Genomic DNA, 23,621 nt, shown 5'->3' on the forward strand with positions numbered 1-23,621 from the left:
ATCCCAATCAATGAGTATAGGCGACTCCCGTAGGAAAGCTAATAGGATCACGTCTAGGCCAGGGGCATGTTTAGTTCTCATATCTCAGGACCGTCTCGGAAGAGGTTTCAGCATCGTCAATTCTGGCGCTACATGATTGTCAGGTACTGCATCAGGCTGTAAATAAATAAATATCCTCTTCTGCCTGGGGACACCTTTTAATCTTCCTGTTATATTTTATACACTGTCCCCGCATCTCAGCTGGGTTACACTGTATCTAATTTGAACGCCTGACATATGGGGTTGTATTAAACCAAGGCCTTCATTTTATATTAATCATCAAATATAAAAATACTGCTAGCTCAATCCTGCTTCTCAGGCGCCAGGCAGAGCTGTTCTGGCTGCTTCCACCTCCCTATGCCAGCCTGAGTGCTGCACCATAGGGGGGAGGCTCTCACTAGGAGAGGGCAGCTGTGTTTCCCATCTCCACCTTCCCTCTGGGTTTCTGCATCAATAGCCCAGACGGCAGAGGCTGCAGCAGACATTAGCAGAATCAATCACGCCCCCAATCCTCGCCAGCCCCACTCACTTAGCAGGCCTTGCTGGCCCCTTATGGGCCCTCTGGTGGAAGGACAGTTGCAGATTTGTGCCACCACAACCTTTCTCCAGGAGACTTTCTGCCCCCAAGAGCCCTATGTCAGGGTCTACACTGGGGGAAGCTGCCATAAGTGAATCTGACTCTGTATCCAGAGTCTAGATCAAGGGTAGTCAATTATTTTTTGTCAAGGTCCAAATCTCTTGGTCAAAGTATAGTCAAGGTCCAGACTCCAGAGAAAATAATAAATAAATAATAATAATAATGATAACAAGTAAATAAAAAGATTTTGGGGTCTGTTCAAAAGCATCTGGCAGTCTGGATTTGGCCTGCGGTCCACCTATTGACTACCCCTGGTCTAGATGTGCGACTAAGGTAGATACTCAAGTGTGAGCGTGATGGGAGAGATGACAGATTAGATAGATGAGATAGACTATTTCTCTATTGCCATATGTATCTTTCTGTCTATCTGACAGGCAGACCAATGTACATGTTTTATAGCTACGTTTCCAGGAGGCTCATTTTCAGCTGCTGTGTGCTGTCTTTCACACTGCTTTATTAATGTAGGCCTGCATGGGGTTATTAAAATCCATTCAAATCCAATGCAGGCATTCCAATGTTAATGTCAATGGCTGAGAGGCACAGAGGATGGGAGTGGGAGGGAAAGGTGCTTTGATGGCTAATTTCCAAACAGACTGGTTTAACAAATAACTAAAAAAAGCTCAGAGGAAGATTCAGGCCATGGGGAAGAGGCGAGCTATGGATGGTGCCCTTCTGGGTTACAGTGCCGTGCTGAAATCCCCACAAATTCTCTGTCTCGTTGTGGGTCTCAGTGTGAGACCATGTGCTTCTCCTTCTCCAGGGGGGAGCTACAGTTTAATCCCATCAGCCAAACCATTCTGTCTGAATTTTACTTGTCAGCATTGACTCTTTGCCTTTCGTTTCAGAGGCACTTTCGCAGCCAGGCTCAGGCTCTCTGCCGGTGAGTCTGCTGGAGTGGTTAGCTCTGGTATGATGGTTACACCCTTCTTGTCCAGGTTTGACTCACAGAACTAGAATGTCAAGAGAGATTGGGTTACTGCACTGAGAAGTTTCCCATCGCAGACATTTAAGATGTCACACATCTCCTCCTCTTTTACTGGCGCCGGGAGGTAAACACCTTCTTGGGGGAAGGGACTGTGTCTACCTGTTTGTCTGAGCAGGGGCCTCTAGGGCCAGGTCATAATAATAAAGGCAGCCTGTGGAATTTGCTCCCCTGGGAGGTCAGTGAGTCCAATAGAGTGGCTGCATTTGGAAAAGATCTGGGTAATTTTAGGAGCTATGTGTAGTTACTGTTAGGCAGGCTAAGATAGAAGTAATCAGAGCTTCAGGCTGTAAACCAATTCCTTGTAAGTAGCAGGAAGGAATTATCCCCGTCTCTCATATACCTTATTTGCATATTTGGCTACATGCATCATGGGAGATTTCATGTTCCTATTTGGTAGTGCCTGCTTGCTAGACGCAGGGGAATCTGGGTCTGATCCGGACAGCACAGAAAGTCTGACTGCGGAATATGAGAGGTTTGCATCAGAATCTGACACCCGAACACTCAGTGAGGGTGGTTGGGGAGCAGAAAGTCCAGTTTCTGCTGTTCTCTACCTATGATGCCACAATGGCAGATATTTGCCCTAATACTTTACACATGGATGTCAGATCACAGACTCATTCAAGTTATAGAGGAGAAACCTGAATTCATCTCCCTTCCCACCCCTGGCAATGCAGGGTGATCCCCTTCACCACATCTTTGTCCAGGCTGGTTTTAAATGTCTCTAACAGTACAGTTTCCACTTTTTTTCAGAGATTAATCCCACACTCTATGCATGCCCCATTTATATATATATAAATGCATGGGGCCTGCATGACTTAAATAATACTAATTTAGTATTTGTCATTTCATAGAATTTTAGGCCAAGGGGGAACCTTATGACTAGGGTCCTACCAAATTCACGGTCCATTTTGGTCAATTTCACGGTCATAGGATTTAAAAAATAATAAATTTCATGATTTCAGCTATTTAAATCTGGAATTTCATGGTGGTGTAATTGTAGGGCTCCTGACCCAAAAAGAAGTTGTAGAGGGGGGATGGGAGGGGGCGAGGTTATTGTAGGGGGGAGGTTGCGGTACTGCTACCCTTACTCTGCCCTGCTGCCTGCAGAGCTGGGTGGCTGGACGGAGGCGGCTGCTGACTGAGGGCCCAGCTCTGAAGGCAGCAGCACAGAAGTAAAGGTGGCAGGCACGGTATTACCACCCTTACTTCTGCGCTACTGCTGGCAAGGCGCTGCCTTCAGAGCTGGGCGCCCGGCTAACAGCCGCCGCTCGCCGGCTGCCCGGCTCTGAAGTCAGCGCAGAAGTAAGGGTGGCATTACCATGACCCTCCTAAAATAACCTTGTGACCCCCTCCCCGAAACTCCTTTTTGGGTCAGGACTCCCAATTTGAGAAACGCTGGTCTCCCCCGTGAAACCCGCAACGTTTTTGATATGGGGACATCTGGACATCATCTCATTTCACACTACAGGCTACCAAGCTGCCGTCAGAGGGCCACGATTTTTAGCCAGCCCTTTTTAGTCCTCTAATAAAAATGAAGATAACAAGGCTGACGGCTCTCCAGGACACCTACGTGGTTCAGAACCTCCATCAGCCAATCACATGCCTCCTTCCTTGCAGCCCGTTAGATAAAGAGGTTATATTCTGAGGGCACAGCACTAACTGGTGCTATAACCTTTCCTTTCCTAACGTCACTTAGCAGACGGAGTCATTGAGAGATCCTATAGTTTAAATGAACGGCTTGCACTGGAAGGGCCACAGTCTAGGCTACTGGCAGGGTTTTCACTGCTGATGGCCTGGAAAAAATGGGGGAAGAAGAGGTTGGCAGTGAGATTTCATGGATGTGGAGCCAGTACCCTATGCCAGCAAAATTACAAGGCTGAAATCCTGGAGCTAGATAGGGCAAAGCTGTTCATAACAAACAATTTAATTGATGAATGTAGCAAAATCCCCACAAGAAGGCTTCGACTTTTACTAATCTGTTCATTGCGTGAAATCATTTGGCAAATGGTTTATGCAAACATGTCAGCCTAGGGGTTACTCCTCAGCCTCCAGTACTCGCTATCCAAAATTCACCGGCTTGTGCTGTGCAATAGTCACACACTATTCTCGCTGTTTTCTGATGGGATGGCTCCCAGGTCACTGACTGCTCTCAGGGTAGCTGTGCTGATACTTGTGTTAATACACACCTGTGCAAGAATTCGTGGCACTTTCCCTTCCTGCTGCAAAGAGCCCGTGAATACAAACTTGCTTGCACAAATGTTTGTGGGAAGTGGGAAGAGAGACTGCAAATTCTGCCAAAGCCAACAAGTGGCTTTCATCGGAAGGTATGGTCCCAGACGCTGGGTTGGCAGCATTTGGCCAGCTCTGCTTGCAGCAGTTGCTGCCGAGGCTGGGGCAGAAGGGAGGTCGAACAGACAGAGGGAGAGGAAGGTCATTCATCATAATTAACCATTCTGCAGTGAGCAAAATCCATCTCTTGTTGTGTCCAAAGAGGCCCATCCCAACCTGTTCGCCTTAATAATTCTCAAATGGCTCGTTTTCTCCTATTTTGTAGCAGGAATAAAGCCCTTATTCTCCTTTTGCTGCAAGTTCCATTTTACATCCTTGATAACTCAACATTAGACTTTATAACAGTCAACTGAGAAAGCCCTGCGGGAGTCTTTGATATAAATGCCTTCAAGATGCAGGGCTTATAAACTGAGATAACAAAACTGTCTTTTTCCTTCCTGTCCCAGGCCTGCTGTCTTAGCCCTGATGTTTGTAATTCACTGCCTTGGTCTGGGTCTGTCTTCGTCTATACACAGATTGCTGTCTGTCTGTCTTGCCTAGCCAGTAGCCATGTGTTTGTGACCGGGGGTAAATTTTCAAAAGCACCTAATGGGATTTAAGTGCTGAAGTCCCACTGACTTTCAATTAAACAGAGCCTAAGTGGCTAAGTCACTTTTGAAAATGGGACTTAGGTGCTTTTGAAAATGTTGCCCCTGGATAAGGAATTTTCCTATCTTTTCCTGCCTACCCTCCCTGACTGTTACCTCTTTGTTCCATCTGGCCTCTGCCTCTGTCCATGTGTTTCCAGGACTTCTGTTTGTCTGTCCCTAGGACTGCTGACTGTATAACCGTCTGTCAGGGTTTGTCTACACCACAGCGGCACAGCTGCTGGGCTGCAGCTATGCTGCTGTAGAGCTAGTCTAGACCCTTGCTCCAGCAACGGAAAGGCTTTCTTCGTCCCTGTAGTAAATCCACTCCCTCAAGAGGCAGTAGCTATACTGGTGTCTATACTGGGGCCTAGTCAGCTTAACTACATCTCTGAGGGACGTGAATTTTTCACAGCCCTGAGCAACGTAACTAAGTTGACCTATGTTTTAGGTGTAAAGCAGGCCTGTCTCCAGGGCTGTCAATGCAACTACCTTTCACCAGTGCTACATTTACTGCAAAGAATAAAAAAGTGGAGTTTGGTAAAATAAGGTAGTTGCCATAAACCTGGCTCGGCTGGAAATGGAGGCTCTAAGCAAAGCTTATTCCCGAAGTTGTTATTCTTTTCGGTCTCAACAACCCATTTAAGTAATGTTTAAACTCATTTTTTAATTCCATCCTTGCTCTAATTCGCCTGTCTTCCCAAGAAATAATGCAAAAAAATCTTTTTCTCCAGCTGTGCATTTTCTGATACAAATTTGTTTCCATTAAATTGTTCCCTTTTGTCCTCTTAAAAAGCATATTTTAAATAACAGTGCGAAAAAAATTATACCCTGCAAAAAAAGAGTACTTCTCTCTGCGCCTTTATACAACAGTTATCTCTCTCAATGGATGGATGAAAACCTTTTAAATGGTCTTGAGGTGGAGACAAGAAACACAAATATTTCTAAAGCCAGATATTTCAACAGCCAACACATGGCAAAGACTAATCTTAGAAAACTAAATTATAGAGGTGGTGTGAACCTAATGTTCTCTTTCTGCTTTGTAAAAAACCACCGTTTTGTGCAAGTTGGGGTGAAGGCAGATAACTGCACTTCGGTTTTGGAAAAATCATTTTTCCGTAATCCCTAAATTCAATGAAAGAATGTAAATCCAATCTTAAAAAAAGCCCACCCCACTTTCTGCCCAAAAGCCACATTCTAGATAGAAGGGTCATAATTCATGAGTCAAGATGTATCCCCCGCTACTGCACAGCAGAGCTGTTTGAATAGTGTGTGTGTGAGAGAGGGGAGGAAAATGAAGGAGTATTTCAAACATTCACTTTGATCTGTCCATTTTCTAGCTGCTTCGTACTCAGCGAATACACGTGCTTGACCACAAACTAAGGTATGTATTGTAGGGCATGTGCAGCTACCTATTAACCAACTGGAATGACCAGTTTGGAAGCTTGCAGGCTGGCCACCTTCCTGTATAATGCTTATGCTGCTGCTTTTTCACTTGTGATTTCCGTTAAGTGCAGTTGAATACCAAAGAGAATTGCAAATAACAAAGGCAAAATTTGCCGAATGAGTTTCTCGACTGCTATTTCGACTAGTTGCATCTCATAGGAAGGCGGGGGAGTCTGCAGTCCTGCAGTGTTTCCCTAAACTCACCAAAGACAATAATTCTGAGATCTCCACCACTCTTTTGTTAACTATAGGGAGGGCTGACTTTGTAAAAGTGGCCACTGTACCTGGCCTTCAATTGAAGATTGGCTCAGAGGTTGAATTTTGAACACTGTCAAACTTGTGGGGATTGAGGGCTGAGGTTTGGGCCATCTCTGATACCCTGTGGATGTGGTTCCCTTGGTGAGCGCACACAGATGCAGCGACGATGAGGGTGGGTTAGAGGGTAGCATACAGCATGCTTTTGAAAGTGCTTTGTTTAATTCTCCTTGAGGTTCCACACTGGGCTGGCCCACTAGATGCCACCCAGTTTTCAGCCAATGTTGCCAAGTACATGGGTTACAGTGCTATTCTCACCATGACACTTTCCACTCCTAGCAGGCCCAAGAAGAGTGCACAGCTAATCATCTCACCCTTTCATTGCATCCCTGTGGATGTGAGCATGATCCATAGTTAGACAGCATACAGAGAAGAGGCCTTCTGGGAACAATCCCAGGCTCTAAGGGTTTTCAGAAAGGAATGGGAGAGAAACATATCCGGGTTGCTGCCTGCATCTGAGCCAGGATGCAAACTGGCCCAAGGTTTCTCTTTTGGAATCTAAAGCTATAAAATCACTCTCATACATCATTTCCACGCTCTGTTTCCATGTACCTGACCTCTACCAAGAATGGATTTGATCTTTCTGGTTTGTTATATCTGCATGATCCCCTTACACTGCTTTCCCTTATTCCCCAGCTGTCCCACATCTGCCTGTTCATTGCAGTTCACTCCTTTCTCCTTTGGTGTGATTGAAAAAGTCTCCTCTTACCTTTGTGCCTGTGTCTCACTGCTGGTTCCTGACATCAGAGAACTGCGGCTCAGTGGATTTTTCCCGGTTGATGTCATGAATGTTGCCTAATCATCATGTGCATCTGTTGACAGGCACAGGGGACTCAACTTTAGGGATCACCTTGAGGATGGGTCACCAAGCCCAATATTTGAACTGGAGGAAAAAAATATGAGAGGGAGATACATCAGGGACATACAGGAGTGCCAATGAAAGCAATGGATCAGTCACCGCAGAGAGATCAGAGCTATCAAACAGTGGATCAGACACAATGGCAAAGACATCTGACATGAAACAATATAAGACAGAGGGGACATCAATTAGCAACAAGATCAGCTGTTGGACCCAGTCAATTTAACAGGAAAGCAAGCCAGCCCATAGAGGAGGAAGAAATCGAAAGAGACCTTTGGAGCTAAACGGAGACCTAGGACAGACATAAAAACAGGAAATATTTCAGAAAGAAAAACAAATTCTGTGCAGCATTTAGGAAAACAGGGCAGTGAATTAAACATCAGAGCAATGGATAGACCTGGTGCAGATCAACAGAGAGATCAACAGACATAGAACAAATATCAGAGAGAAGGACAACCTGAGACAGGCAGCGAGAGACAGACAGATCTGGGACAAGTACTGGGCCATATCCACTAGCTACAAGCATGTTTAAATACAGTTGTTGCTCAGAGTTCTGGCACAGTTCCTCTGACCTGTCTGGATGGTGATTTTTTCTGTGAATTCTGCTTGCCAAACCATGCCATTGACCAGATAGTCTGCAGTATGATTTTATTGTATACAGCCATAAAATCCACATCCATACTTGTCAGAGAAATTGGGCTAGAACCCCATTAGAAACAATTGTGTTTTAAACATGGTTTCAACTAGCACATTCCTGATCCCATTGTGGACAGGGCTTTAGAGAGATAACATACCTCCCCTCCTCCCGAAAGAGAAAAGACAAAAGAAAGGCATCTGTGAGATGGATGGACCTGTGACAGAGATCAGGGACATGGGACAGAGGCTGGAAGACACTAGAGACTCGTGAAAGACCAAGGGCTAACATTACAGAGCAGGAGCAGGCCAGTGACATATACCAGGCAAACTGCAAGTCATCAGAACAATGGAGAACACAGTTGGATAATCCATCAGAAAGACAAGGTTGAGAGGTATCAGGAAAAGCAACAGATACTTGGAGGTCAGTTATGAAGTCTAATATTGAAACTGGAAATAGAAGGACAATAACTCAAAAGCAACGACTGCTTTTTAACAGTGGAACCGATATTGGAGAGGCGAGGCAGGTATTGGAATGCAGGAGCAGTGTTTGGAGTGTAGCAAATGTCAGTGCGGAAAATCATAGACGAGATGAGAATGACTCTGGAATAATGAATCTAGTATCTGAGAGACAGATACACCTTATGTGGAAAAAAAGCTGAACAAGAGAAACTTTAAAGAGTGGCTCCGTTTTGGAAACAGCCCATAAAAATGAGATGGGGGAATTCCGGGTTAATTACCTCTCAGGGATTCCATACCAAGTTTGCTTAGGAGAGAGGGACAAAGATTTGCAGGCCTTGCACATTCCACCAGGATCTGAAAGTAAAGCTGGGTATTTTCCAGCTCGTGCTTCATCATAAGTAACCTTGACTCAAGAGAGGCCTAATCTACGTGTAATTAAGGTGTGATGAAAGTGCATACCTCTATATACTTCAAAATCTAGATTCTGCAAGTGGAATTCAGTAAATAATTCTGTTGAAGAAGTGTAAGCCAGAATAGGATTTATTTCCAGCTCACTCTCCCACAACGGGATGGGCACAACAGAGACGATAGGAGTTCAAGGTAGTACAATTTATTACTGGCATTAACCTAAGCAGAATACACTCAGGGAACAGATCTGTTGAGCACAAAGTCATTGGTATGGTCACTATATGGAACTTAACTGAACTTTACAAAGACATCGCATAGTCTTTTAAGAATGGTTAGATCTTAGCAATTGGAGCTGAATGAACAATTCATAATGAATATCTATGTCAGTTTTTCAATCTTTTTCAATCCATGGGATGTTCACACATAGACTGCAAAGTCCTCATATTTATTTATTATTAGAACTAATTTGCAATTTCCCCCCTGTGCAAATATCACTCTAGCAGTTCATTGGAAATATTTTTTATTTGAAATTCATGCCCTGTTCATTAGTTACATAACCCAGGTGGTACTATTTCTGTTCCCCAATCAGATGATTTATGAAATGGAATGGCACAGCACTGTGAATTTCAAATCTGGCAATCAACTATCCAATTTGAAATTTGCTTTCGGCGAGTCACATTTGTATTTCCGGCTTAGCAGTGCTATTGGACCATGTGTGGAAGGCAAACAAGAGGAGGCCATAAGTGTGACTGAAATTAAATTCATTTTCAAATTTGAATGAACATCCACAGATCATTGCCCACCTCCTCCCCCACGCCATGATTTGCTTAGCTCTGTCACTGACATGGCAAAAATGGGCAGTGAAACAAGGGGCTTGGCATCATAACAATGGATTATACTAAAATGACAGGCATTTTAACCGTGCGAGCCATGCCTTCTTCCCAAGAGTCACCCGGAGAGGGGCTCTTGCTGGGGTGATGCTGGAGGTCTGGTTGGGCATGGCCCCTTCTGGCCTTAAACACTTCATAGTTCTATGGGACCATTTAGGTCCAGGTTCACCCCAGAGGTTATCACACATAGCACCTGCTGCAGGGCCGCTGCAGTAACTCCACCCACCCTCACTGGGACATGAGGCACCAGGCTGGCCCAGGGAAGTGTGGTTTACCTCTCACTGCACCAGCTTCAGGATCTGCCCCACCGTCCAGGAATACAGCAATGTCAGATTCAACCAATGGTGTCCTGCCTTGGGCAGTGGTGTATGCCAGATTCTTCAGAGGAAGGTGAACTCCCACCCCTTATCTAATGCACCTGGCCCCTTGCGCAATGCTGTACCCCGGGCAGCGAGGACTTCCTGCCTGACTGCTGACAGAGACCAGAACAATGGGTTGTAGAATGGAATGAGACACAAGGCATAAGGCAGAAATAAGAAAGCCAGAGGGTGAGGGAAGCACCAGGGCAATACATCAGGCAGTTGAGGCAGAGTACATAGGAGATCGATGGGACAGACATTAGAGTAAACGAGCTGGCAGCAAAGAGACAGGGTCCTTTCCATTCCTCTCTCTATCTGGACAGTTGTAAAGAATGTTTTTTTCATTTAATAACACCTTCTTGTTTTTAAATGATCCACCAAGCTCCCAGAGTTCCCCCGGCATTAGCGACGAATTTGTGAAGGGAAACGCTGGTGTTGAAGATTGACTCCTAGCAGGATTTTATGAAAGCCTCTTCAGGCTCCTAGTGATTTGCAGCTGCGGAAAACAAACACAGACTGATACGAACACAGAGAGAGGCAGAAAGAGCGGTTCTCTCTCTCTCTCTCTCTCACACCCACACCCATACACACCCCAACCAATTCATCAGACCAAGTGAACTCGAAGGGCTCGTCAAACTCTGCATGGATTCAATTCTTTTAAACAAGTCTTTAGATGAATAATACTCCGTGATACCGAGAGAACCAGACGAATGTTGTGACTCTCCAGTTTTAGCCTGGGGAGGATGGGAGCCGTTGCCCTTAGTACGTTAGCGGGAGAGGGCTGAGGGAGAGAAGGCCGACCGAATTGTTCTCGCTCTTTCAAGGTGACCTGACAAAAGGAAAAAAGATGGGCGTGTCCTTTTTTATTCCTGCCTGTGTGATGTATAAAGAAGGCCCGAAGGGTTTCTTTTTCCTGCTTCTCTACAGGGTTTTCCCCCTGCTTGTTTTCTTCGATTAGAAAATCAGCCCTTCTCTGCCTTGGAAACTCTCAGGCTGTTTTGCTACTAGCATTTTTGATAATATCTCCCACTGCTGCATGACCAGCAATGCAGCTCCACCACTGGGAGCTGACTCGGCAGCTGCAAAGGCAGTGGCTGGTGCACGCTCGTGCTTTCAGCCCGGAGCTGTGTGGTGATCATGCAATGGTGGGAGAATTTCAGGAAAACCCTAGTGTGAACAAGAGCGATGGAAGCTGGATAATTAGTGAAATGATACCCTCATGAGAGTGGAGGGAGAGCTCAGCTGCTGAGAGGCTGCTGAAAACAATCTGTTGCTTGTTTTTGTTAAAACCTATTTCTCTTCAATGCCTAATTAACAACGGAAATGATGTCTTTGGGAAAGATTGAACACTCCAAAGCTTTTCAGCGAGGTCTGAGAGCTCCCAGTATGCGTGCTCTCAGACATCCAGAAAGACCAGGGAAGACCATCCTTGACATTTCTGAGGTGAAAAACTGCAGACAAGAACCTAACTTCCCAATCCTCCATCCCATTCCTAAATGTTCACACGCACACGCACACTAGGGTGACCAGATGTCCTGATTTTACAGCCCCGATATTTGGGGCTTTGTCTTGTATAGGCACTTATTACCCCCCACCCCCGTCCCGATTTGCTGTCTGATCACTCTAATGCACACACATAGTCTCCCCTTCCAAGCCTTCTTTAGCCATTAGAAAGAAGCCAAAAAGGGCACGCACCCAATTTTTCAAAACCTCTTAGCAGATCCCTATGGCTGCCCTGAATGCCGTTAGCGGACTGGTCTGGAATGATCCCAGACATCAGTCCCAAGAAGGGCTCATCCTGTCTTCTTTTCTGCCTTGTTTATCTTCTGGAGGGGCCGGGACAGTGTAAATGGATGGAAGTGCAAGCCTCATTCTGGAACACTTCAGTTCAGCAGCAGGAAGAGCCACTTCAATCACCAATTGCCTCTCAATGTGTATGAATTATACATGCCCCAAACGCTCAGTACGCTGCCACCATCTCTCTCTCTTTTTAGCCTTACTGGGAGGAGAACTGAGCCCCTAGTTCCTTCCTGGATGCCTGCCTCTCTCAGCTGCTGCCCTAGGCCTCCTCCAAAGAACGCAGGAATTGCTTACATGCTGGTTGGCTATTGCGCACGCAGTGAGCCACGAGGCTGACTCCAAACCATTTAAAAGCACAGCAGGAATTTTAATTATGCCCATGCAGTGGGCCCTGATCATTAATTATACCATTGAGGTGTAGTAACTGGCTTGCGGGTGATAAGAGCCCTGTGACATCCTCCCTCTTGGTCAGGAATAGTTTGTGCTCAAGGGATTAAGACCAGGGCCTGAGAAATTAGAAAATTAAAACTAAGCATCATCATTCAGGAGTCAAAGGGCAAAATCAGCATTTAGATTCTCAGAGGATGGGCACTAAAGACAACAGATACACAGGTAGATATTCAGCTCTAGCTCTGGGCAGAAACCACCCTGTGGATACAAGGCAACCCTTGGCCCCTGTGATGACGTTTCTGTTATACATATCTCCTCCAGCAGTTTCAGGCCTGAAGTATCTGTCTAATGTTTGTGTAATGCTGAGCAGCTCCACTACCCCATGCAGTTAGATTAGCTATCATTATGTCTTGCACTGGAATTACCAAGTTGCAAAGTAATAGATTGGTACTTATAAGGCACAGCTGGACAGCTTTGGATTAAGTAAAAAATTGGGATTTCTTGTTCTTAACTGCCTTGAGCTGTCCTGAGCGTGACATATGAACAGCAGATTGTGAAACTGAGCCCTGTCCCTAAATCAGTAGAACATCCCCTTCCCCATCTTTTGCCCTCCCGACCCACAGTTGCTTCACATCTATTACCGTCACTGAACCCCTTCTGGAGTGTAACCAGATGACTCCCAAAACAACCAACCACAATTTCAGCCCTGCTGATTGACACTAGTCATTAACTTGGCCTAAGATAACTAGCTCACTTTCTGAGGGAAGCAATCACTACCAAAAAAAAGCAACCTCCGAAACGCTTGGAAAACAGAAAGCTCATAGAATCATAGCGTATCAGGGTTGGAAGGGACCTCAGGAGGTCATCTAGTCCAATCCCCTGCTCAAAGCAGGACCAATCCCCAACTAAATCATCCCAGCCTTAAAAAAACATATTTAATTAGCCTTGCTTATGTCAGGCTGAACGAGCCAGACCCATTGCAGCTTCTGTTATTTGGCATCTATCAAAGTGCAATTGTGAGTCAGAGAATATTCCACATGGCTGAAAGATCAATGGGTTTTGGCTTTTTCCACCTTGACATAAGCAAGGTTCCATTACATACAAGCTCTCTTTTTGAAAATATTGCAGCGATTTTGATTTTCTTTCTGAAGTGATTCTTTTCCTTGCAAGGCTGCTCTAGGTTGTTATTTGTTTATTTCTGACACTTCTTAAATGGCTGTTCTGCCAACCTGCTCGACTACGGGTCTGCTGTCAGTTACACTGATACAGAGCTGGAGTAATTCCAGCTAAATCTACAGGGACACCAACAGTGAGACTAAGAGCAGAATCTGGCCTGGCAGCCTGAAGAATATTTAGGACCAAATCCTGCTCCTGTTGACGTCAAGGAGAGTTTTTGCTTGATTTCAGTAGGACCAATGCTTAGTGCTTAGACCCCTTGACCCATGAGCCTATGCAGATCCCCATCAATGGTGTGTTGTATAGGCACAAATTGCAGGGCTGGGGCCTTAATTACTACTTGGCTGGGGAGTGGCAGGTGTTTTGAGCCAGCCTTTGTCTTTATAGGATTGTATATTTTCCAGTACTGATTTCCATCACATGCCTGACTTGAAACTGTAATAATGAACAATTGCTTTCTCCCTTTCCTTCTGATCTCAGTCGTGGAGTCAGGGTCCGCTGGCACCAAACTCAAATGCACAACGGAAATCACTGCACAGTGACATGCCTGTGTAGCTTCGCTGTCCATTTATTTGCCTTTTCAAAGAGCTGCTGTGTTAAGCAAACATCTTTGCCTGGATCCTATCTGGAGGAGTTTGTCTGGTACAGCATGGTTCCTGTTGGGGTGGGGGAGAGTGACTGAGTGTGTGTGTGAGATGGTGGCGGGTGTGTACCATAATTCTGGGGTGTGTGTGTGTGTGTGTGTGTGTGTAAGTGTGTAAAATAGTCAGCGTTGGGAGAATACCTCAACCTTTTCTTGAATATTTGCTTGAATTCCAGCAGGGTGGCTCCATATGGTGGCTGTCATGCTGACTTACGAGAGATTGGAAGGGGGACTTCCAAAGCTAACAGCACAAACTGCTACGATTTGAACTAAAGAGTCAAAGTTAAGGCTATCACAGACTCAGATTTTTGCAGACTGGACGCAGAGGGGCACCTGTAACACACTCACCTGTGGCTTACATTCATTGTTGTGTTGGCTTTCAACAAATAATTGAACATTCCTGCCAGTGAACTCATTTGCTCGAGTAAAGAACAAATTTGAAGCGAATAATTTCAGACCACGAAATCTGAATTGCCAACATGAGGATTTGCACTTGATGAGCCTAAGGACTGAGCTCACCCATTCAGGGAACAGAAACCTTCCACTCAAAACTAACCAACAAAGCTCAGATTTTGAATATCAACACCGCACAACAAGCTGCTCATGAGGATGCTGCACAGCAAGATTAAACAGTGAAAATTATTCAGCAAATAATAGTTGATAAAAATATATTTTTGAGACCATTATAAACTGCTCCTGGACAATTCCCAAACGGGAAAGAAGCTAAATCAATCCATCTGTCTATTTATCTATCTATGCTAGAAGTTATTCACTGACAGTAATATTTTCAAAAGCACCTCAGGGCCAGATTTTTAAAGGTATGTGAGCACCCAAATATGCAGATAGGTGCCCAGCAGGATTTTCAGAAGTGCCTAGGCCCATGGAAGTTAGGCACTTACGTGCTTCTGAAAATCCCACTAGCCATCTAGCTGCACCTCTAGGTATCTAAATACCTTTGAAAATCTGGCTCTTAGAGCTTAAGTCTCATTCAAAAGCGACAGACTCCTAAGTGCCTAAGTCATTTTAAAAATAGGACTTTGCTTCCTAAGTCACTTTCACAACTTTTACCTTTACCTCCAGTGACCACTCACCATCTTTCAAGAGCATCCTAGGACACAGCAGGACAATGTCAGAACTGTTTCCAATTCTCCCCAGTATGTTAGAGGACTTTGGCCAGGTTCTCCAATACTTTACAATGAACTGGCACAAGAGAGACGGAACAGAATTTAAAATATCTGTCAGACAAGAGGCAGAGATATAGAATTTTTTTTATCTCCCCTCTCCTCCCTCACACACACTCACAGTTGTGGTCTGAGCATCTGACTGAGAGATGGGAACTCCTGGCACCTGACTGTCTCATCTGATCTACAGCATTCTCATCTGACACAAAGTTGCATCTAATCCTCTCCAAAAGAGAGTAAATTATACCAAGATAGTTGCTACTTCATAATCCCAGGGGAGAAAGGGAAGAAATAATGCAGTGCACAGGTCTTGCCTGTTTTTCAAGTGTGCTCTTGGAAAAGTGGGTGTGGCCTTTCATTAAGGAGGCTTGGTCAGGGCCATGCCTCTTCCTAAGTATGACCCTTTCCAGTACTGCCAACTCCAAGCATTCAAAAATCCTGGGTCAGTCCCACCCTAATCATGATATATAAAAAATAATAAATGTGGGGTTCTTTTTATTTGTCGTCTAGCTTTTGAGCCATTGGGGCCATGTTTTCGTGCTTTTCTCTGCAGTCATGAGGGCTAGAGACTTACTTTTTTTTAAATGAAAGCTGAGATTCTCGCATAGTCACATGACTCCAGGAACAGAGCCCTTAGGAAAAACACCAATTAATACAACACTTGTGCTAAACATCACAAGAGTTGGCAGTACTGCCTTCCAAGAGCAGTATAAAAAGGGGAACAAGTTAAAGTGGCTCAGGGCAGTGTTTCTCGACCAGGGGTATGTGTTCTCATAGGGGTACGCAGAGGTCTTCCAGGGGGTACTCAACTCATTTAGATTGTTTTTCAACCTGAGGGTTGCAGTTACAGGGTAGGTTTAGGAGGGGTCGCAAGTGCAGGGCTGGCACTGGGGGAGATAAGCAGGGCAATTAGCCAGGGCCCCATGCTAGGGGCGTGCTGCGAAGCTAAGTTACATGCTTCAGCCCTGGCTAGCAGGACTTCGGTTTCAGCCCTGCTGCCTGGGGCTCGGACTTCAGACAAGGTTCACAAGGGATAAAGAGGCTCAACTATCACCCTGAAATATAAGTACAACAGTTATATTCCAGTCGATTTATTTTATAATTATGTGGTAAAAATGGGAAATTAAGCAATTTTTCAGTAACACTATAGTGTGCTGTGACTCTTCTGTGTTTTTATGTCTGATTTTGTAAGCAAGTAGTTTTTAAGTGAGGTGAAACTTGGGGTATGCAAGACAAATCAGACTCCTGAAAGGGGTACAGTAGTCTGGAAAGGTTGAGAACCACTGGCTCAGGGCACTTTGACACCCCACAGGGGAGGTGGTGTGGGCCAGGGGCACTGGACTGCCACTCAGAAGATGTGAGTTCAATTCTTGCCTCTGCCATTGCTTTGCTACGTGATCTTGGGCCAGCTGCTTCCCTCCTCGAGCCTCAGTTTATCCCCATTTTACAGATGGGGATAATGCTACTGCCCTCCTTTATAAAGTGCTTTGAGATTTATGGCTGAAATGAGCTAGGTACTATTATTCACACAACCTAGAGCAGGTGTAGTCAATTATTTTTTGTCACGGTCCAAATTTTTTGGTCAAGGTATAGTCAAGGTTCAGACCCAGAGAAAATAATAAAAAAAATTAATAACCTTAATGATAGTCCATTCAAAATCATCTGGCTGTCTGGATTTGGCCCGTGGTCCGCCAGTTGGCTACCCCGGCCTAGAGATTGGGATGGGCACCTTTAATACATCAAAATAAGATAGGCATAAATAAAGAAGTCATACTGTCCGGGTCACATGATCCAGGATGGTGTCTGGAAGATAACTAGGCAGCTCTGCTTACCAGGACCAGGGGTGAAATCTTAGCCCTAGTGAAGCCAATGGGAGTTTTGTAACTGACATTGGTGGGGGCCAAATGTTTGCCACCAGGACACTTTGAATTTTCAGTACCCCTGCTAGATCAAGAACATGGTAACCTCTCAGAGCCCAGGGAGCAGAGCTGGAAGTGCAAAGTTTCTACAGGGTCTGCTGCCAGGCAGAATTGCCCCCTTGTAGCCTGGTCATGGCCCAGGCCTATAATGGCAAGGACTTCATGGGAAACCCTAAGCTGCAATGCTGAAAATCCCAAAAGACATGCAAAAAGGTGTAAGCCTGGTTAGAGAACAGCCTGCTTTTGTGCACAGAAGAGCAAATGATATTCCAAATGGTGTGGAGAACTTCCAAGAAAGGCTTTGCCACATTAGGGGCACTGAGGACAAAGAAACTCCAGCTGCCGCTCAGATCAACAGAGAGCAACCCGAAATTGTAAAAGTGCAGGAAAAACTGTGCACTATGGAAAACAGAGTGAGAAGATCGAATTTGAGGCTAGTAGGTCTGCCTGAGAGGGGAAGGAAGAGGAGATAGGTGTTTACCTTTTATAAATAGCTTTTTTAAAGGAAATCTTTGCCATAGAAGCCTCTGAGCTTGTATTTGAAAGAGAAAGAGCACACCACAGCCTTTTGCTAAAACTACCTGATGACAAACCACCAAGAGAGGTGGTAACAAAATGTGTGAAATTCCAAAATAAAGAGGCAGGTTTTCAAATTAACCACAATAACGGACACTAATTTACAATGGGGTGGGGGTGGGGAGGGATAAAATCATATTCTTTCCTGCTGTCTGTGATGCCGTTTAGGCCCTAAGGGCTTGTCTATACTACCCGCCACATCGGCGGGCAGCGATTGATCCAGCAGGGGTCGATTTATCACATCTAGTCTACACACGATAAATCGACCCCCGAGTGCTCTCCTGCCGACTCTGGTACTCCACCAAAGCAAGAGGCGCAGGTGGAGTCGACAGGGGAGCATCAGCCGTCGACTCACCGCAGTGAAGACACCGCGGTGAGTAGATCTAAGTATGTCAACTTCAGCTATGTTATTCAGCTGATGGATGCAGTTTATTCCTGTAAAATGATAACTGAAAGACAAAGGATCTTCCTTTGCTTTATGTTCTCCTACAAGACTCTCACAACTCTGCTTCTCTGGCACAATGGAACTCTCCACAATAAGGGTAAAGTTTGTCTGTGCAGGAGACAGAACCTTCTCAGGGGTTGGTATAGGATACTGGAATGAACTCCCCCAGTAGCTAAGGATCATCACAAATCTCAACACCTTCCACCCCAAGTGCAAACCTCATTTCTTTGTCCTTTCTATAAATACATAGCAACATGTATATTTAAAACAAGCAACCCCCTCCCTCTCCAAAACCAAAACAAAGCAAAACAAAACCTAAAACCCTACCTAAACAAGACACACCACTGTACAAATTTCTTCCACTTGAGAGGGGATAAGAGAACAAATATGTGACAGTTGTGTAATCACATTCCTTAATGCACTACTGGAAGACACTCAGATGCTATGGTGTTGAGCACAATGTAAGAACTTTGATAAAATGGAATCAAATTCTATTTAGGGATCTTTTGACATTCTTCAGAAGCTGCTGTGGTTTCCTGGATCTTCTGGAAAATCAAGATGAAGCTAATTCATCCATGGTAAATCCAGTAGATCTCCACTACAGAGAGAACCCAGAGGACAGGAACAGAGGTGAACTCTACGGATGGGATTTTCAAAAATGCTCAATATTAGCTTCATTCTGCTCCCATTGAATTCAATTTTTAATAGGAGCTGAGGAAGGCCAATTCTGAATGCTTCTGAAAAATCTCACCCTAAAATCTTGGTCTTATATTTCTTGTATATTCCAGGTCAAGAAGGAGGTGTTTTTTTAAAAGAAAATATGGCTGTGTCACAGAAAAGCTATTGGACGAGAATGTGCTGCGGTTTTATAATTCTGCTATTCTTGTATATTGAGATACGTTAATGCGTGGGGAAGACAAATTTGTTCCCCTTCCTTTATCATCTATGCAAAATTCGCATTGGATCAGTAACTAACATCTGAAATAGGGCTGCTGGTATGAAAATGTTGGGTTCTGTTCCAAGTTACTATTGTAATGTCCCTAGTAGCGAGTGAAAGGAACAGGCTAGTTGGCCAGCTGCAAAATATTTGTATTGTTTAAGAGTGGGCAATATATCTGATAGGCTGGGCTGGTAGCACTGCCTATAATTAAGGTTGCCTTACAACTCATTACAAGACCCTCTTTCAGTTACTTATAACTGACAAGTTTTAACCGTTTGGATTTCAATCAAAACAGTTCAACCACTTCTGAGAACAAGGCTAAGAAAAAAATGTTGTTTTGCCCATGTTAAAAAATTCTGGTGACCCTTTCTTTGAACTGCTCTAATGCCCCCATGCTTTGGAACAGGGGCTTGAAATTTGTCAGGGGAGCAACCTTTGTGTTACGGAAGTGTCTTTTTGCCATTTTAATGAAAATCTGCTCAAATCTGGCCAATTTACAAGCCTTGAAAAATCACCATTCACCCACGTTCAGGAAAGAATTCTTAGAGAGTTTAACAGCTAAAACCTCCATAGATTCCATCCCTACAGAGCACCCTCCAGCCTGTTAGAGTTCCTAGTGCTGACCATCCCCACAGGGCAACTGAAAATGCTCCAGCCCAGAGCTACAGCGGTGAAGCTGAGTTTTTCATGGAATGGCTGTTTTCAGCAGCTCCAAACTGGGGTGGGGCTGGGCACTGGAACCAAGAGCAGGGAGCCTGTGTCTGCTGGGCTCTCAATAGCTCTCTCTGCTGGCACCTACAGGCCAGGGAGAGAGAAAGGAAAAGATGTGGACAAGGAGGCTGGTGGGATTGGGACTGGAGGAGCAGGAAGAAAAACTAGGACGGGCTGGGAAAAGAAACTGGCCATGGGAGCTGGGGGTGCAGGACAAGGAGGTTTGGACTGGGAGCTGGTGAAAGAAACGGGGTAAGTGGGAGCCATTTGGATGGAGGGAACACACTGAAATCAGATGAGGAGCTGAAGGCAGGGGAGAATTGGGACAAGGAAGTAGTGGGGAGGGAAGGTGGGCATGACCGAGATTGGATGAGGAACCTGAGGATGGAGACTAGAAACCAATAGGCAAGGGAGAAGGGAAAGGCCAATTGGAAGAGGAACCAGGAGTGGGGAACTGATCTTACCCAGGGCTTTCGGAACCCAAAGCAGTGGTAACTTAACTGTTTCACTCCAGGCAGTGTCAGGAATAAATCAATGAGAACACAGAGCTTCCAGCTGATGAAGGCTTGGTACCAGTAAGGGTGCTCTTATCTAAAACTACTATTTATTAGATTTAAGCACACACAGACATAAGCAATAGGTTTAGCACATCCCAAATAATTACCTAGAATCTGAGATGATATTGAGTAATTAGCAGCAGGTCAGCGATGGCAAAAAAAAAAAAAAAAAAAAAAACCCACCACGTTAAAATTGAAAGTTAGGAAATGCCAGAAGTAAGGTTGCACAGGCAATATTGTCTGCATACATTATGATACAGTCTTTAATTACATAATCACATACTGAGTGCTTGACTTTGCAACCTTAGTAGTGTTCTATTAACATAGTTGGTGTGTGTGCGTGTGTGCGTATAGTATTATATAATTCTCCCGACTTACTAAAAACAAAAAAATACCAAAACCCACCCTTAAAAAAGAAAATTATTTTACAGCTGGGCAACTAGCCAGATCCATTTGTTCACCACTAGGGATATTCTATCTTTGGCAAGAACCCAACTATTCTATCAGTAGCATGATCTCAGGATGGATAGATAGATGTTGCTTCTATATAATGCTGTCTCCACTGACAAGCACTTATTTGGGAACAGGTATTCTTTCTATCCACTTGGCCTGATATTCATTAATAGAAGGCACACAATTCTGGTGTTAGTGACTCATAGTATTGACTCTTCTATATATATATATGTGAGACCAATTACCCTTATAAAATAGTTTCTTGGAATTCTAATAGCTTTAATTAACATAGGTGGTGTTGCTTAATAGGTAGAGCACTGGACTGGGACACAGAAGAGCTGAGTTCTATTCTTGGTTCGGCTACTGACCTGATGTGTGACCTTGGACAAGTCACTTTACCTCTGTGTGTCTCAGTTTCCCATCTGTAAAATGGGAATGATACTGACCTTCTTTGTAAAGCTCTTTGAAATCTACTGATGAAAAGCAGCATATAAAATTGTGGGACTTTTCTTATTTTAAAAATAATGAGTACCAGTCAAAAGGAAGCTCTGAAATGCAGCTGGTGGATATATGGACAGAATTAAATTCTCGAGAAAGACTCCACAATTTCATTCAATATCCAATATTAATCTTCCATAACAGAGATTAAGTACATTGATTGAAAACATTCATATAAAAGTTTATAAAACTTACAAAGACAATATTTTTTTTCAGACAATCCCCTGTGTAGGCTATTGAACACAATATAAAGGAGGAAAAGCAAAGAATGCACTAGATATTAAATGGTGCCCTAATACAGAACACAAAGCTACTGTCACAGATTTATAAAGATGTTCTGGAATATATTAAATTAAATGATTCTGGGTTACTAGTGATGCTACCCTATAGGAAGCACTGAAGGCTGTAATTACAGGAAGATTTCTAGGAGTTCAGAAAAACAATTGTAGAGGATTACCTTCCTTGAGAAAGAAATAAAAAGACTGGAAGCTCTACATGAGGGCACAGGAAAACAAAAGCAACACAGAACACTAATAAGTGTAAAAGGAGATCTTAATATATTGCTGAGTAAAATGGCAAAACTGCAAATAAAACTAGTCAAAAGATTTTTCTATGAAAAGGGCATTAAGATAAAAGAGGTTGGCTTACCTTCTAAGAAGGATGCGCCTAGGCAAGTTATCTGTCAAATTAAATTCAAACGGATATGGGGAATAAAAAAAAAAAAATCTGAGAACTGTGAAATCAGGTTTTGAGGATTTCTATGCTAATTTATATATATCACAACATGTAAATTCTTCGGAAGAGATACATTATTTAGAAAAGAAGATGCAATTAGGTCAGAGAAAATGCTATTCCAAACTAAAATTGAAAGGGCTACAAATAGCTTAAAACTAGGCAAACACCTGGGACCAGATGGCTTCACTGATAAGTAGAGCTGGTCAAACCAATTTCAGAAAGAATGTTTTTCTGGTGAGAAAATACTGGTTTGTCAAAACCAAAACTTCCTGTGAGAACAAATTAATTTTGATGAAATTCCATTTTGAAAAAAAATATATAAAACATTGTGTTTTGATACAGTCAAAATGTTCCTCTGATAATTTTGGAACAGAACATTTCAATTTTTGTTTCCATTTTTTCTTTATAGTATATATTTTGTTTTTAAAAAGTAAATGTCCTAGCCAAAATGAAACATTTTGATTGATCTCAAACAATTGTATTTTAAAAAATTCTATTTCATGGGAAATTTTGAAATACTTTGTTTTCATTCCAATTCACAATAAAAACAAAATTTGAAATCATGGAATTTCCTGCAAAATGGAAATTCTGGTTCCTGCACAGTTCTAGTCCTAAGTTTTTAAAAAATGTTTCCCAGGAATAGATCTCCTTATTGAATAGGGTTTGTACAGAAATACAGAAAAGGGCAGACACCTGGAAACTTAGAAGCATGCTACCATTTCTCTGATACAAAAGAAGGAAAACCAACAAACAAGCATAGGTTCTATTGGCTGATTTCACTTCTAAACGTAGACATTAAAATTTAGGACAAAATATTGACAAAGAAATTGGATACCATAAACAAACAATTGACACATAAAGACAGGTTATATTTCTGGAAGACAGCCTTCAGAGAATTTACAATGCATAATGGTTTGCATCCACTCAGCCTGGATAAAGAAACAGCAACTTGTCAGTAGCTGGAGATACACAGAAAGCCTTTGACTGGGTTGAGTGGTTTTCCTAATAAGCTCTCAAATTCTCTGGATTTGGTCTCAAATTTAGAAACTAAATAAATACCAAATACTTTATCCAAAGACCTAATGCGTTGGTAGATGGTTCCCTCACCAAATAAACACTCCCCAAGAGAACACTTCTATTTGCCCTTGCAATGGTGCTACTTGCAAAGAAAATTAGAGCAAATGAGAATACTACAGGGATCTGTATTTTAAACCAGAGAGATTTTAAACCAGATATATAAAGGCACATCTGTTCTCTTGCACATCTACAAAATACAACTTTTACAGATATATTTAACTCATTCAACAGATTAATTCCACAAGCCCTCTCACAAATATTTTGGGATGAACTGGATATATCCCAGAATCAAATGTATGTTACCTTGCTAAGTGGATGATGTGTCACTTGTATGAACTGGCTTCTGCCTCTTTTCTACTAGTTTTATATGCTACCTATAAAAATACCTAAGATCTTCTTCAATAAGTTAGAAAAAACTTCAAGTAGAATTTTGCAGGCCTTTAAAATACAAAGTCTTTGAGTCAAGAAGAATTTATATGGCCGCCTGTGGAGCAGGCTGGTATTAGGCTTCCCAAAATTAAATATTAGTTTTGGGCAGCAAATTTAAGCACAATAGCTGACTGGCATAAAGA

General features: G+C 43.4%; 1 protein-coding gene across 2 annotated transcripts in view; it reads right to left on the reverse strand.

The window, feature by feature from the left end:
* ELFN1 (extracellular leucine rich repeat and fibronectin type III domain containing 1) overlaps positions 1-23,621 on the reverse strand; it is a 236,678-nt gene that overhangs the window by 66,236 nt on the left and 146,821 nt on the right. For both annotated transcript variants that reach the window (XM_037910546.2, XM_037910547.2), the window contains one exon: positions 7,047-7,220. The gene's annotated coding sequence lies outside the window, so the exon portion shown is untranslated. The remainder of the gene's footprint in view (positions 1-7,046; positions 7,221-23,621) is intronic.

Source organism: Chelonia mydas, chromosome 10 (assembly GCF_015237465.2).
Source record: "Chelonia mydas isolate rCheMyd1 chromosome 10, rCheMyd1.pri.v2, whole genome shotgun sequence".
Lineage (NCBI taxonomy): Eukaryota > Metazoa > Chordata > Testudines > Cheloniidae > Chelonia > Chelonia mydas.